The 16,612-nt window shown below is 46.4% G+C and overlaps 1 protein-coding gene across 1 annotated transcript in view; it reads left to right on the top strand.

The window, feature by feature from the left end:
• LOC100119509 (protein vestigial) overlaps positions 1 to 16,612 on the top strand; it is a 397,514-nt gene that overhangs the window by 42,805 nt on the left and 338,097 nt on the right. Inside the window, exon 3 of the mRNA XM_031928958.1 lies at positions 12,870 to 12,938. The gene's annotated coding sequence lies outside the window, so the exon portion shown is untranslated. The remainder of the gene's footprint in view (positions 1 to 12,869; positions 12,939 to 16,612) is intronic.

Consider the following 16,612-nt stretch of genomic DNA (forward strand, 5'->3'; position numbering starts at 1 on the left):
TGCACTTCGGCTGAGTGTACCTATATGGGTGTGACTGTGCCGATGTCGGGAGGAAACTTAAGGAGGCAGTAACGTTATGCTCGCTCGCTCTCTCTTGTGTCGACGACGGCTCGCCTTTATGGCTATAGAGATATGCTTAGGAAAAATTTGTCGGTTTCGCGGTCGGCGCTCGGCAAGTTTCGTTCTCAGGCTTTTGTCTGCCGAGGTTTCACTTATTCCGACCTTTCGAGATAAAGATTTTTCTTTGGTTTATGAAAAATGACTCGGATTTTATCGGCGGTTTTCCGTGATAGAAAATGAGAAAATTGCGAGAGAAATCGATGTTCCATCGCACGATGTTCACTCGTGATTTACTGGAAAACTCGCTTTCCAAGGTGTCGCTTTATAATTACCACGATCATGACTGTCGCGTGGTGAATTTTCAATTACCTCGCTTTAATTGCAGAAAAAATGCATGCATTCCTTTTTTACGACCGACTCTTTAAGAACGCGCTTTTCTCGATTCTAATGGGCTCATTCACTTGAATACCGTGACAGGTGCCAATCCTATTTTCGCGCGCACGGCCGCAACAGTCGTTAACGGCGCCACAGCGTTAAAATCATTACTTTTATCATGCAAATGCATTCGTCGACTCGTCTCAAGCTTTTTAAAGCCTCGCGCGCGCATCTCTCCCGCGCGAGATCCTAGAACACACGTATACAGCACTTTTGCATCAGGTTTAAATGAGCAGGACTCGGCGACCGATCGCTGTCCCGTTCTGTTTAACTTTTTGCTTTTACTGCCGAACCGTGAAGCAAAGAGAGACGAGAGAAATATCGGAGAAGAGGTGCATAGAGCGAGTCTACTGCAGCCTGGAGTCGTTAAACTTTAACAAGCTTGCGTGTGTGTATACATATAGAGATCGGCGATTTCGATTTATTTATTTCTCTCGTCGTTGTATTTTTTTTCCAAAACGCATATAGCGCGATGTTTGGCGCGACACCGCAGTTACGTAGCTATATTGTGTCGCGCCTCGCGTTACATTCATTTTTGCCGCTAGAGTTATGGGAATAACGAGTCTGCGCTTTCTGACGGTCGAGATGACTTTGAATAAACCCCGCGGATTCTTTTTCCATCGCGCGGCCGTCCTCTATCGGATACAGAGGGATGTGCACTGTCGCAATTATATGACTTTGGTGCGTGGGAATTTCGCGTCTCTATTTTAAATACGAAATTGGATTTAGAAATTGACGGCGGATACACCGATGTACGCAGTGTATTGAGATACGACAGCGAGGGAATTTATTGGAACGTGCGATGTAACTCGCTTTTCTGTATTGGCATAGTATTGGGATTCGGTGCATAATAAGAGAAATTCTTCAGAAAAAAAGGAATATTAAACCTCGCACTCATGCAACGTATGTTACTAAACATCCGGCGCTGCGCATGTTTATTTTACTCTGATGTGATGGAACGATAAAGTTTAATTTTTTTTTCAAAGACGCGCCGAGTCTTTCTTCTACTTTACGCCTGTAATAATTGGCGCGGAACTGCTACAAGGTAATCTGGTAATAATCTCGCGGAAACTTTCCCAGAGTAACTGCTGCATAATTTGTTACTAAAGTAGTTATAATTGTTATACCTTTCAAGTGCAATCTACTTGAAAGCTCCCGCGCGTCATTACCATACTGATGAGGGCGCAAGTACTACCAACTATTCGAGCACGTTTCTTGTACGACTCTTCACGCTAAAACTATAGTCTGAAAACAGAACAAGTTGTATGCTAATTTTACGAAGAAAAACTTAATAACCCATCAAATGCGCAAAATCGATGTAGCAAAATAGATGTAGCAAAATCCATACCGGAAAGTAAAGCTGCTCCCCGTTCAAACGCGGATTAAAACAAAGATAATTTCTTTTCTCTCAGAGCTAATTAAAACCATCCGGTGTTGACCTAATCAAGCCTCTCTTATACTTCTCTTTGTGTGTACACACCACAGCTACGAGTCGTACACTCCGCAGCTATTGCCTCGCGCTCGTTATCCTGAAAACGAAATGACGCAACAATGCAGCGACATCCGTCGCGAATTTTCTTCCATAATAAACTTAATTGAAAGTCACTCAATTATTCCGCGCGGAGAGCATCCCCCGTCGATACACATCGATCGCGCGAAGCGGGGCTATAGAAAATAATGACAAAGCCCCGCGCGCTCTCTCTCTCTCTCTCTCACTCTCTCTCTCTCTCTCTCACTCTCTCTCTCTCTCTCTCTTACTTTCTCTTTCGCGAGATATGGCACTAAAGCGTTTCTGAGAATGAAATACAAATTTTCTTCTCGCACGAAACTCGCGGAGATTTTTTCTTCGGCCTCAAGCTGCCTGCGCCTACCGTGAAATTACTCAGCGCAACACCGCGCCGAGTAATTTGAAACGAAGAAATGTGTCGTCTCTCTCTCTCTCTCTCTCTCTCTCTCCCACGCATAATCGAGGCTTTATCGAATTACAGTTGTAAGAGCTGTCCCTATTAAAGCGCGCCTATGCACGCTTAAGCCGCGTAGCGTCTGCTAAATCAATATGTCCTCGGTCTATCCCCGCATGTGTCATACGTGTTATAGTCGACGACGAACCACGCGTAGGTATAGAGTTCTGCGCGGTCTTCTGTGTACCCGCTCGGCGCTGTCTAAAGCGACGAGATATTCGATTACCCGGAAGCTGCAGTCTCCGCGTCCCGACGAACAGCGGGGGTTAATAATTCCAAGGCGAAAAGCGGACGCGGCTATTAATGAATCAAGCCAAGCCGGCCGCCATGGCGGCTTTTGACGAAATGTGCATAATAATGACGCTAGAAACCGCTGCCGGATCGTTTCGCGCGCATATCCATAACCGCCGTGGTATATAAGTATATTGTAACGCAGTTTCATATCTCGTCGCCGGCGTCTCGGGAAGGAGGTCTGGTCAGCGGTGAGGTGCGGTGAATTCGTTGAAAAATTCGCTGATGGAGCACTGATGATGGCGCTTTACGATGCGGTCGCCCGATGCTCGCGCGATGATGATGCGATTTGACAGATTCTGCGGAGGAGAGAACGCGTTGCGGTCGCCGGGATGAGATTACTTAGCGGCTTTGAAAAGTCTCTCCGCGAGAGGAGATATATTGCCTTTTGGTTTTTAATATTGTTTGGACAGCGCCGAAGAAACTCTATTTTTGCCCTCTAACCAATCGAAGGATTGAAGTGAAACGAAGTGGATTTCTGAAATTGTTCAATTTTGAAATTCGTCGATCAATCGAGTGAGTGAACTCGAAAATAGCGTGCTGGGATCCAATCATTCGAGTGTTTTTTGCTCTCCGAAACACATTGCATATTGACTTTAATCTGCAAGTGGAACGAGCAAACCGTTGAATAACCTATATATGCAGCGTCAACGTGACGATGGTGCCAGCATTATATAAGCAATTCTATCAGTAAAACATGCGTCCAAGTATAGAGGCGACGCCAATTAGAATATTCAGGGCGCATTTACTCCAGAAAACAAAACCAATAACCGCCAGCGTCCAAAAGAAGATTCAATTATTGGGAGCAAGAAAAAGTATAACGACAACTTAGCGGTGATTCGACAAAAGTACCGACATTTTCTATTCAAGTAGACGAATCGCAATTAAAATAAATCACGACGGAATTAGGCGAAACAATTAATTCATCATGCGCAGGAAATTATGTTTCGTCAGAGAAGAAGGCCATCCATCAATCCTTCAATATACTCTCACTCACGCACTCTCTCTCTCTATGATGACTCGAGTCCGGGCATACAACTCAATGCTCGACGACAACGACGACTTCTTGGAAGGCGGCATCAAATGATCAACTGAAAAATTAGCCCTTTCGAACTCTCCACCGCCATTCTGAGTAGCATCCATATTTTCGCAATCACAGAGAGAAAGACCGCGCGCATGCTAAATCCCTTTTCTCTCAGCAGATTTTTTCGCGCTCGCGCCACACACTCTCTCGTATTATACTCGCGCAGAGAGAGAGAGAGAGAGAGAAAGAGAGAGAGAGAGCCGAGGTAGAGAAAAACGACGACAGTGACGAGCGTATCTGGGACTTGCGATCGTCACGCGCCGATTCGATATAAAAAAAGGACGTGGATGTTTAATTAAAAGATAATTGAGCGGATTACGCTGCCGAGCGCGCCGCTAATGTCGCCCCGCGCGAGCTCTGCACATGCACATAAAAGGCAGCGCATATAGCTCTATGCGCGGGATAAGGATAGAAAGGGAGATGCGGTGCGACTCGCTCTCTTGCTGTGGCTACAGCGCGACAGATAAAGAGTAGATAGCGTACCGCATAACGAGGAAACCGCGACCGGCCACGGGACCCTGTGACAGCCTATATAGAGGCAGAATGAACGAGTATAGCAGAAAGAGACGGAGATAGGATGGGCGAGGGGGGGGGGGGGGGGGGTAGGTAGGACAGATACAGTTTCAGATTTATTTATGCTTAGCGCATAAGAGTGGAAAACGGATAGTGGGTTTATATTCTCCCGCGCGGTATAATGTGATTATTACGACGTTATGTAATGCGCTCGTGATTTACACCGCGTGCGCCTCTACGGTCGCGATCGCCGGCAAGCAAAAGCTCGAGGAGAGACTTTATAGAAAGGAGGCCATCGATTTTAATTTTATTGATCTATAAAAGTATCGAAACTAACACGTGTCGAGAGAGAAGTGAGAGGAAGGAGCTGCTTGTTACCGAACGAGACAGAACAGAGAGAGTCATAGTAAATGTCGCGCCGAACTGCTTTGTATTTTATAGCGCATAAGGTTCAGTGGATCCTTTTGTTTGCATACGAAAACCCGGCGCTCGACACAATGGTTTTTAATGGGTCGCAGACTTTATTCAAATTCGCAGTTATAACCAGCGTTCATAAAGTCCGCCTATTCGTTCTCGTGGAAAACGTCTATATTCCTTTCCGTGTGCGAACTGACGCCACTACTCGCATACACACGGATTAACGTTATGTATGTATCTGTAAACACAGACAGAAATAAAATAACGTTAACGCCGTGATTTCGATAAATCATTTAGGGGCTTGACCGCAGTAAGTGAAACGTCAACATCCCGATTGGTTCCCTCTGCGACCACGGGAAAAACTTTTCCCAGGCTTATCGTCGCCGAATCCCCGAATACCAGCCCCTTCCTTATCTTCTATTTGTACAATGTAAATGATACCGAAAAATATTACCGAGCTGCGGCCCTCGACGGGGCTAATAAGAACGTTAAGGAAAAAAGGGAGTGGGCCGAACGCGCGCGCGCCCCCCGAATTATCCGGGCGATCTGAAACGTGACAAACGGTGTACCCCTGCCCCCCCTTCCCCCCTTGGACACAGACCCGTCGCTCGCGCGCGCAACTGTGTATAATAATATGCAACCGGGCGCGAGAAAACCTGTATACGCAACACCGCCGCATGTCCCGCTCTGCGGCGAGAGCTAATTAATAAACATCCAGACAGCAGCCGTTCGAGGAAGACGTACAGCCGCGTAGTACCGCTTGCACATATATATATATATATATATATATATATATATATATATATATACGTGTACATATAGCGTTGGCCCTGTGATACACGTACATGTGAGCATATCTAGATAAGGAGATAAAGGGAGCGGACGCCGAGGTGAGCAGCCAGAGCGCTTCGGCGAGATATAGCCAGGCGCATGTATTATAGAGACGACGGCAGCGGCGATGCACAATCCGCGGGGTGCGCTATATGCATATTACGCAAGCCACCCGCTCTCTACGCGCTGCACGCATATATGCGCGTGTCACTTGGGTTTACACGGGTATAAATTCCCACCGCCGCTGCCGCCGCCCGTATAATCGTCGGCCGCATTATGCGTGTGTAAGGGGTACACACACGTCCATGTATATAGAGTGTACACAGGCGCATCTTGCTTTTTTAACCGGCTATATATTATAATATATATAATGCGATGAAGTTTGCGCAGCGGCACGTGTGCGCGAGCTTGTTTGGTGGCGTAATCGATCTTTTGACGCGAAAGGGAGAAATAAGGAGAGAGAGTGGGCCTGTGCAGCGTGTGCACTGTGTACACACACGGCGTGTATCGGTCCGGAGCATCGTCCATCACTCATCTTTCCCCAAGCGCGCGCACGCGCGAGCATCGAGTCGAGCCACTAATTAAGCGTGAAACTGCGCTTCGCCGACGAGCTCGTCCTCTCCTCTCTCTCTCTCCCTCTCGCTCTTTCTCTGGAGATGCATTTGTATTAATTACGCGGATAATGAAGTGTCACGCGGTGTTCGCTGCTTTTTTATTGAAGACGCTGCGGGAGAGAGTCGAGTGCACGACTTTGGAGGCACGTGTGCATCAGCCGCCGCTCAGATGTCGCTGAAATAAAAGGATGAATTACTGCAATGAACGCGCGATGATTTATGATGGTATATCGGGACGTCCGCGAGAGAGCGGGATGTGTGTCGTCGGCGCGGCTGGATAACTGATGTTTTCGATTATTTGGTATAACTTTGGGGATTATATAGGTCCTCGAGTAAAAAGAGGTCGTTAGTCAATATTGAGTAGATTATTGTATTGTTTGATCAATTGCGCAGTATGGTAGGAGTGATTAAATTTTGCTGTTAATACGTTAATATTTTGCTTTATTGGAATATTTGGTCGTGCATTATTTAGCAATATCCACTGAGTAATTGAAAGGCATTATACTGAAAACTATAGAATATGCTAATGCGTATATCGATTCGCTAGCTTGATATACTTGATTGAAAAAGTGTACTATAATCATGCTCACTGTTGCAGCATAGACACATCGAAGATTCATGAGCCTCGCTTATGAATGTTTCATTGTTCGAGAACATGTTAAAGCGTATGATGTATTTCGATACAATTTTTATACGATTGTGGATCAGCAATAAAATATATTTCACACAGAGTTAGCCAATAGTGCATCGCATTAATGTAACAAGACAATAACTCAACCAAAGCTCGTAACAAAAGTGTTTACGAAGTATACGTAGAACACGAAACATAGAGTGCCGGCATCTCTAATTAGATTAGAACGAAGCCCTGCAAGCGAAAGAGAAAGTAACTTTAAACTGACAAAAGACAACTCTATTTATCACCCTAATACTTCGAGATTAAAAGCGCCCTCGTTTCCAAATCTAGTCCAAAGCGACGTCACCGTAGCACCTCTGTAGCCCCTATAGCTTCCAACAAACAAGGCGGGGGCGCGCACAATCGAATCAACATTCGATTATCGAGCACGGAACAGTGGGAATGCGAGGTAAGAAGAAAGAACTATAGCAAAAAAAACGAGGACGTATCGTACGTTTCAAGCTCGACCCAGTATACGTGGATGCGCGCGGCATTACCGCGCGTCATCGAAAAAAACGCATTCGATTCACATAGCATAATACGGAGAGGCCAAAAAGAGAGAGAGCTCATACTTCCTTTCGCCGCTTCCAATGTAAATAAGGATCACGGCCTTCAAAATTGCATTAGCCCTCGGAGTAATCCGAGTCCCTCCCCTACTCAGCTCGCGACGATTCCATTATCCGCCTCCGCCTCCTTTTTCCAGCGCCATTGTCCTCGCGTCCGGCGATTCTTCCGAATGGAGCGTAAAACTATATCATCCCCCTTCCAGGTCCACCTTCTCCATTGCGTACACGTTAAAGTTGTAGCCATAGCTCTCGCGGATTCTTGAATTCCTCGCGGCGGCGCAGAGCTTCTGACAAAGAGGCTACGAGGTAATACACGCATCTCGGAAATGAATGGTTAATTGTTCAGGCTTCGGCATCCGCTTACGTGTGGCTGGAATAACCTGGCGCTCGCGTGTCTCAAGCGAGAATTCTCGCTTGCTCGCGCACTCGCGCGTTCCCAAAAGTCTCGGGTTACCCGAGAGCTCTCGAAGATGCGGGCATAATGCCCGGGCGCGCGCTCGTCGCTATCCGCTCTTTTTTCTTCGGTCTTCTTTCAGTGATCAGCGAGAGAAGCAGAGGCCTTGAGGGAGGGCAAAGCTTAGCGGGGGCCAACGAGGAGAGCTCCGCTACCCGTGGAGATATTGACGATAACGAATGCTAATCGGTCGGATGAATTAATTTACCTTCATTAATTAATCTCCGTCGGAGTCCTGGTCGCAGAATTCATCCGCGCGCACGGGCGCGGGTATACATGCGATGTCGATGACGCATCCGTCACGAGGCAGACGGGATTCGTAATTATTGTTGCTGGGATATAGTCCCCGGCCGGCGGCGGCTCTTGTCCGAGTATATTACTGGCGCATGTGCGCGAGCCGACCACCGCGGGGTTGCGGCAATTGCAGGTTATACTCGATGGCGGCGGCGGCTTCTCAGTTTGAATTACGGCGAGAGCGATATGTGTGTGTGTGTGTGGTGCGAGTGCACGGACTATATCGATTTTCTATTATTCAAAGACGAGGGCAGCGTTCGCGATGAAAAAAAGGCAAGAAAGTTGAGGCAGATCCATTAAAGATGCATCTCTTTTGACCCTCCGTTATTGTTTTTTTCCCTCTGCGGCCTGTTTTTTTTCTGCTGTTGTTGCTGCTTCTTCTTCTTCTTTTTCGTAATGATACGCTTTCGCTGATTCATGTGCGAAAGTTAGCGAGCGCGCACTTGTTTTATTTACGCGGAGCCGCAGCGGTGAGATTCACGCCGAGGGAAAACTGTTTATGACGCGGGGGGCATTGAGCGCATGATGTATGTGTTCTTCTAGTTAGCGATGTTTTGTGCATCGACAGGAGGTAGTTCTCAAGACAGTTTATGAGGTTGCGGGCAACGTTTAGATTTTCATTATTGTGACGGCTGCAGTCTGAGCTTGTGGTTCGCTTTTTTTGCTTTAGTGTCAACGTGTTTCTGTTTATAATGTATACAATATGTTGATAACAATTGTCGCAATTTCAAAATGCTTCTTCCATTACAATATGAAGTTTGAAGTATCTCTTTCAGCAGTGTATTCTTTCCAAATTTTTCGAACTTTTTCATGAGATATTTCATCGATGAATTCTAGATAGTGACAGAAAAGCAGCAGACAGCAGACAGGACGGGGTATTTTTAAGCCAACGTTAACAGATTCTGGATCGAAACAGTTTTTACGAGCTTCGGCTGCATATTAACGGAATGCGATATTCATTCGGATCATCGGCATCTGATAAGGTAGAATTGGATTCAAACTTGATTAATCCATTAATGTTCTCCTTCAAGGTTACAGAAAGCTAATCAAATCATCTCCAAGTAATATTTAATAATATCTCTGATTTAATGTAGCTGATCTTGATCACTATCAGCTGTGCGCACGAAGAAAGAAGACACAGAGACACTGAATTAGAAAAGACAAACTTTATTGACAGACCAAACGTCCGAACTATTCGATCGCTCGCCAACATCTGCCCAATTTTCCATCGCCTGCTCGCTCAATTGTCAAAAAACATAATTGTTGATTCATCGCTAGGCAATCTACTTCTTTTCGAACGTTTCTCTTAAGCACAAGTTTTCCTATGGCCAATCGTCCGTGAAAGCCTCTGCGCATTTCACCCCGTACCCTCCTTCATTTACCGATTTACTTATTTGCATGATATCATGTCAAAATCGTCGAAGGAGGAAAGCTGCCCCGGACGATCCTTTACGAACGCCCTGCACGCAGCCTACGACACAGTATCGACTATCACCGGTCGTCGGAAAACTTGTTTCGTTTCTTATTTCCAATTTTATAAATAAAAGAATTATTAACATTTGAGCGATTACAAATTATTAAATTGAAACGGTAACAGTAATTTAAAAAAATGATAACAGAAGAGGTAAAACACGCTTGTCAGAATTTTAGAAGGTTTTAGATATATGACAGAGATATGAATGAATAATATCATCGGCGCCGATCAATCCTGTTAAAATTTTTACAAGATGATAGACCGAAGAATCTTCGTTGTATATTTTATCTCGCTGTTAGATGAAGCGGACCGAACTTGAATCAGCTGATTTATGAGAGTACTATTTTGATCGATGAATGTACATTTTAAATCAATCAATGAGTCCGATGGAGATTTAAGATACAAGCTTATCACCAAAATAAAATAAAATTGTCTTTCCTCGTACAATTTGTTGCGGAGTACCATTGCGTTTTTCAAGCTCATCAATTCTCTAACAAAGTTATAAAGAACTTGGCATTTCTGGCTGTTTCTGGATCTACGGAGTTATTTAATTGGATTGCGTCAAGTTATCAAGTTACGTTTTCCTCCTTTGTTTCCTTTTTACGCTTAGCAAAGTATATAGTTATTGTAAGGAGATCGACTTTCGAAATTCAATTTCGACTAAATTTCCACTATGATATCCGCGAATTCATAAATATACCAGCGAAGAAATCGATGATTGCTTTGAAACTCCTTCGTTCAACTTTCGGCGCAGAAGTGGACGCATAAAGAAAAAAATTAACAAGAGAAAACTTTCCGAGCGAGGCGCAAAGAGAAATTTATTCGACTAGCCAAACCTGACCACGGGCCCTTTCATGCTGTGCGCGCAAGCTTCGAAATCACTGAAGCCTTTTGCCCTGCGGCCGTTTCCTCAGTTTTCTCAAAGAATTAAATCTCCAAACGGTCCGATAAATCATGTTCTCATTATTAAAGCCAGAAAATTAGTCGTCAAAAATATTTTCCTTGTCCTCACCCTCTCCCCCGGCCTCCCTATATCCTTGAGCACCTCCCTCCGGTAATTGCTATTGACTCACGGAAATTGCATTCCTCCATTTAAACTTCGGTCTTCAAAGCACCGCCTACAGGCAGAGGCGCAAGCATGCTTACGCTAGCAGCTCTCCTCTCTCTCTGTTGCTCCATCTCATCTCGCGCAATAAGGCATGTACTATACTCGCGTGAGACACACTGGAGAGAAAAGCCCGCAAGACGTCCGCTCGCGCAGTCAAGAGAGATGGTGTATTCCGCTGAATCAAACGGCCCGTCCGCCTCCACTTAGATATCCTCGCCGGGACCTCCCGAACTCCGTAATATGAAGAGATTCCCTGGACATAATGTGCGCCTTCGCGGCTGTATATATTAGGAGCGAGTGCCCGTTATGGGCTTTATATGCATGCGCCGGCGCGCCATAGCGGTAAATATAAGCGTTCTTCGGGGGACGTTCTCTCAGGACTTTAAATACGTATATACACGCACGTAGAGAGCCGCGATGGCGCATTATCACCCGCTGGAACGGGTCGATAAAGTCCTAGGAGCTTTCGACAATGAGACGTCGTTGGACCTTCCTCGGAGGAGCTCCGCCAAAGACTGGTCCGCGCTTCAGTGCCAGCGAAGGCGATATACATCAGAGTAGCTGCTATATACGATAGAGATAGGGAGGAGGAGGAGGTCCTCGGCGAAATGGTTTGCGAGAATGCCTCTTAAAACGTCGAAATTAAATTCCGACGGTGCGTCGATTTAAAGTCCCTCTTTCTCAACGAGAGCGAGAGAGAGACTGACTCCCTTTCAGCAGCGCCTGCACCGGTTCCGCACTACTTACTTCCCACGATTCTTATTACTTAGCCCGCCGTGTACTGCTGCTCTTTATCTCTCCCTCCCCCCTTTTGCCTCCTTCCTTTTTTCGGGACCACCTCCTCGATGCGTAATAACAGCTGGCTCGTATTCCATTATGTCGTCCCCCCCCCCCCCGCCCCGCGGACTGCACATCACTGTATATACCGGTGGAGACGCAAAAAATGCCCCTGGGATGCCGGGGCTACGGCTCCGTCGCTTTTCTCTCTTTCTCTCCAATTGAGCCGCTATCGGAATCATATCTGACCGACATAAAAAACACTTTCCGTCGCCGCAGCCGAGAGAATATATATACCTATAGCGCCGAGTGAAGAGCGAAAGAGAAAAAAGAAGGGCCGTCCGCGCGATTCTCTCTCTTATTCTGTCGAGTGCGGCGCGCAGACTGTGCGCTGGCTAAGATATATGGGTGCGGTGGCACGGACTGGAGTGGAGTTATAGTATAGAGGGGTTCGATTTTGATTTGCCGGAGGTTCGACGACTCGACCGGGGGTGAAGCATTGACGTATCCTTTAAATGGGCATTTTCCGCGCTGACGCACGATAATACTCTTCTTTCCGTTTGCCCTCCCTTTTTCTCGTTCTCTACACTCGCCCTATCTCTCCCCGCGCGCATCTTCTTTTTCATGGGCTTTATTATTTGTTGTGCTTGCCGCGTCGGAGCTTCAATTAGAGCTTTCTTACGACCGTCTATCGGCTGCTTTTTCATCGCTAGTTTATTTGTCCGTTCGAGGATCGAGCGGTTTTAATTGATTTTTAATACGAGGCAATTAATGGACTGGAGGCGGGCTGAATCATCGATGTGTAGAGAGAAAGAGAGAAGGATCAGCAGATAGGGATAATTGGATGATGATGAGGAATTCAGCTTTGATTCCTTTTTCACCTTTTAACGTTTTATCGCATTAATCGTATAAAAGGGAAAAAGGAATCGTAGTGAAATTTACTCGACGAGCTAAAGCTGCAAACCAATTATCCCGTAAAATATTATCTGAAGTGTGTCGTATGTTCTCGTGCGCATCATTTTCTTTTTCTCGTCGGTGGTTCAGCAATATCCAGGAACTGCAAATAAACATCAAGACAACTGTGTTAGAATTCTTCTTGCTTGAATGGAGGCATCCATATTATATAGGTTTACCAAAGCGTGATGAGGAAATGATGTGACTGACCTGTGATATAACAACTTCTATATTATATACAATTATTATTATTAATTCTTACTTATGTAATGAAAATTGGTTTTAATCGTGTAAAGGAAAAACTTTTTTGGTTAAAATGTACAAAGGATGCGCTTTCTAAAATAAATATTTTTCATTTTGCAGAGATTTCCTTGAGGCCTCGAACAATGTCGATTTTTTATAAAAATAGAACGAATAATCAACGCCTCTGAGGTAAGTTTCTCAGTTATATTAAAAAATTATTATTTCCACGCACACATTCGACAAATATGTATAAAGATCGTATAAAGAGTGATCGAGACTACGAGTCTCGCTGCAGTATAAAATTGACGCTAGCGAGAACAATAGGGACGGCTCGTCGCAAGCCATCGCCGTTCATTTTTCACCAGCGGCCACCGCAGTTTTGCACTTCCCATACATACTCCAGTCTCGTGCGCTCGCGCGTCCTCTCGATTCCGCAATTTTCCGTATTAATGAAATTTTCAAATGAATGTGCCCCGCGCACATGCCAGCCGCTGTGTAGTGGCACACGCTCGCACGCGAGCCCGGGAAAGTCGACCGATCGAAAATTGAAAATAGAGTGGGTGCAGCGATAGCGCTGGCTGCTCTCGGACACTTCAGCGGCAATAAATTTGAGCCCCGAAAAGCCGCGGAATAAAAAGCACTCGACGCTATTGTGCGCGGAAATTTCAGCGAGCGAGCACGTAAAGTGGCTCGCGTGACAATTAAATAAACACTGCCTTCCAGTATTACCACTGCTCTATATTAAATACGTGTAGATGTTGTGGCGTGCATGTTTCCCACATCTGCGGGGCCTGGCAGAGAGCGTTTACAACGCTCTCGAGTTTTCGCCAAGCGGTCCCTCGCTTTATTGCCTCACCGCAATAAAGCGATCCGCCGCGCGCGCGTTCGCTAATCCCCCAGACGAGGCAGTCCCCGGATTTTCGGCAGCCGAGCGGTCTGTCGCCTATTGCACTTAAAGCAATAAAACGATCGGCCGCGCGCGCTCGATAATCTTCGGAACTCTCAAAAAAGCACGCGCGCCACTCATCCGCTAAAGTGCCCAAGCTATCCCTTCCCTTCGGGCCTCATGAGCGAGACCAACGTCTTCCCTCCAAGGCCTGAAGGGTGGCTTCGCTGGGGGCATTCATGACTCTCGCTCGAACCAGAGACTTGCACAGACCTAAGCCCTCCTGCCTGTCCTGCGGTCTGCGTTCTGCCGAGCCAAGCAAAGTTTGATATCAGTATTTCCAAGCTCTCTAAATAAATACAAAGTTCAATCGAACACACGTGTCCAATTTCTCCCTACCTCACCTCTACAAGCGCTTGGAGACTAAAATGTATATATTCCGCCATGCATACTCACACAGATCGACGAGCATTAACCGGGGTGTACATCATCGACGGGGCAGGAGTAGGATGAGACGAAGCGAGCGCCACCAGCACGCTAAATATTCATCAATGATGAAAGAGCCGACGAGCGTTTATAATTACCTGTCAGCCGCCATAAAATCATCGCACAATTTCATTAAGCTCGCTCACTACTGTGCGCACGCCCGCGTACATTCGCTGCAGTGAGGACGCGAACTCCGCAGCCGCGACCTCTCCTCGCGCAAACGAAGCGTAACAGCGGACACTTGGCCCCTTTGACCGGCTGGCGGCGCGGAATCTCACGCTCGCAGACGCCGCTCCGCTGTCTGATGCTGTGCCGATTTCGGCGACGCCCCGCCAGCGCATGAATGTCGCGCGTCAATGACTCGCTGCCATCCAACCCCTCTGGGCATTGCCTGTCGCTCCGAGTACAAAGGACCAGGGAGAGCCGCGGCTGCTTCCGTCCCTTTGGGGACAGAGCGACCGTGCGATAGAGGGATATGTATAAGTTCCGCGAACGCGCAGCTCCTCTATATGATTTTAATTGACTGCTGCAGCTCTTTGATTTTATGCTCGAGCGTGTGCTTTTGCCGTTATATCTCGGCATTAGGATTCGGAGGCCGAGAAAGAGACTGCTGGGCGATTGTATCTGCTGCGCGCGACATTCGTCTTGATTAAAAAAAAGGAGTCGCTTTTAGCGCGCGACGAGAAAATCGTCGGGGTTGCGTGTAGGAAGTTTTAAGATAAGCAAACTGGAAAAACGAACGCTCGGGAACAATTTGATTTCATTACCCTCGGGGACCCCTTGGTTAGGAAAAGAAGACAGTATTAAGTAGAACGAGTCCAGCCTGTCCAGATGCAGTAGGGTACAGATGTACTCGGCCAAGGTAATTCAATCAATTCTAACTGAATTTTTTCCCCTTTCTCCGATTTACTGCTGCAATCCACAGATGAAGATTTCGTGCGGACGAAACGGAGGGAGTTTACGTCTTGAGCGGCGCAGTTGCTCGGAGATTAGATTAAACGCTCAGCCAGCTGTCTCGGCTATTTTTCTCCAAATCACAACGTCGCGAAAAAAGCGCTTCAAAACATACATAGCAGTGCTTTTAAGCAGACAAGTTATAGTTACTGTTAACAGATGTCGATCCAATCATTAAAATTTAGCGGCCTCTTTATTCAAAATTGGATGCAAAACCACTTCCAAATGTATCTGCGGCGAACATAAAGAAAATCTAAATCATGTAGCCTGGCAATGCAATTTGTACAACGCAGAAAGGCACAAACTTATTGTTAATCTTATTAAACTTGGTTACTCTCTTCCGCTTTAATCCGATATGTTAATTTGCAAACCTGATATTGCTGCTTGCAAACTTCTATGTACCTTCTTCGAAGAATGTAATTTACGTATTTAATACAAATGTAAACTTTATGTAGCTATATAAGCTTTATATGGAAAGCTTAAAATGCCTTAATAAAAAAAACAGCAGTGCATCGTGTTTACAAGTAAAAGCTATGGCGTCACGCGAAAGGGGGGGGGGGGAAAGAGTATAGCTGATGCGCGGAAAATAATTCCGCTTCGATGATATCTCTCGACAATAACCCGCAACGGGATTCCATTAATCATGCTGCGCGTTGCATTTCCATTATTCGGAGAGCTTTACAGCCTCGACGGGAATCAAATACAAAGCCGCGAAGATAAAATGATCAGTCTGCAACAAGCAATTTGTCGGCTCGCCCAGCCACCGTAGCCGACGAGTCTCTCTCTCCTCTCTCCTTTCTCCTCTCTTCTCTTTCGTGCACGCCGGGTATATATTATACGTACGGGAGTGTGTGTCTGTGTGTGCATGTGCAGGAAGTCCCGACGCAGCCGAATTTTTCACTCCTCCGTGGCCTTTGTGCCCCGCGCGACCGCATCGCATTGACTTATTCGCGCGGCACGCGAACCTTTTCCCTCCTTCGACGCGCGGCCGAGATTACAATCGTGTTCCCGCGACCGCCTCTCTCTCACACGCTTATGTACGTATACACACAGTCGTCGCAAACAAGCGCTCGTCTCTCGTCACACGAGTGAATTATCGCCTCTTCTTTTTTTTTCTCCCATGCGTATAACCCGCTGCAGAGAAAATACATCCAAGAGTTGAGGATATACGGTAACACGTCGTTACGTCTCGGGCTCGGCTGAATGAGACCCCCCTCGATAATTTGATGACGGGGTGTAATACTGGAGAGAGATCCGCATGCAGGACGCGCGCGCGCGCGAGAGAGAGAGAGAGAGAGAGCTGAGAGAAAGAGAGTCGTACATTGAAAAATGCGCGCACGACGAGAGCGGCACGTATACAAAACGAGCCTCGTATACACGCTGAAATTGAAAGCTCCAATCTAACGCGGATCTATGGCCGGTACAAAAGTAACTGAAATGCCCGGCCTATTCAATCATGGAAAATATGCGAGTCAACGGTGTATAATGGCCAAAAGAGAGACAGAGAGAGGCCGATGTTCCCATAGCTGTACGAGCG

Source organism: Nasonia vitripennis, chromosome 4 (genome assembly GCF_009193385.2).
Source record: "Nasonia vitripennis strain AsymCx chromosome 4, Nvit_psr_1.1, whole genome shotgun sequence".
In the NCBI taxonomy this organism is placed as follows: domain Eukaryota; kingdom Metazoa; phylum Arthropoda; class Insecta; order Hymenoptera; family Pteromalidae; genus Nasonia; species Nasonia vitripennis.